This window comes from Pipistrellus hanaki (assembly GCF_964339955.1).
Source record: "Pipistrellus hanaki genome assembly, contig: scaffold_113, whole genome shotgun sequence".
In the NCBI taxonomy this organism is placed as follows: domain Eukaryota; kingdom Metazoa; phylum Chordata; class Mammalia; order Chiroptera; family Vespertilionidae; genus Pipistrellus; species Pipistrellus hanaki.
The window spans coordinates 40,001-40,659 of record NW_028182224.1 but is presented as its reverse complement, the minus strand read 5'-3'; positions in this window follow the sequence as shown (position 1 = coordinate 40,659).

Genomic DNA, 659 nt, shown 5'->3' with positions numbered 1-659 from the left:
GGCCATCTGGGTCTACCATTCATTTATGTCCCGTCCACGTCACAGAGCAGAAGGGTTACGGGTACAGGGTGGGTACGGAGCTAAAAACTCCGTATGGACGCAGGCCAGCCTTGTGGCTTCCCACACGCCTTCTGTTCGCACACAGGGCCGCTGTGCAGGTGTGTGTGTGTGTGTGTGTGTGTGTGTGTGCGTGTGTGTTAGAGGCCCGGTGCATGATATAGATATACAATAGATATAGATCTATCTATCTATCATCTATCTTTCTATCTAACTATCATCTATCTATCTATCTATCTATCTATCTATCTATCTATCTATCTATATTAGAGGCCTGGTGCATGAATCCGTGCATGGGTGGGGTCCGGCCGGCCCAGCCAGGGGGTGGGGACGTGGGCGGCCGGCCGGCCTGCCTGCCGGTCGGACTCCGGTCGGGGGGACCCTGTGCCTCTGAGCCTTTTATCCTACAGGACGGACACGGGGCGGCCGGACGGTTATGCATTCAGAGATCATCGTCATCTAGCCACTCAGTATAGAGATAAGAGATAGAGATAGAGATAGAGATAGAGATAGAGATAGAGATAGAGATAGAGAAAGAGATAGAGATAGAGATAGAGATAGAGATAGAGATAGAGATAGAGATAGAGATAGATATAGACATA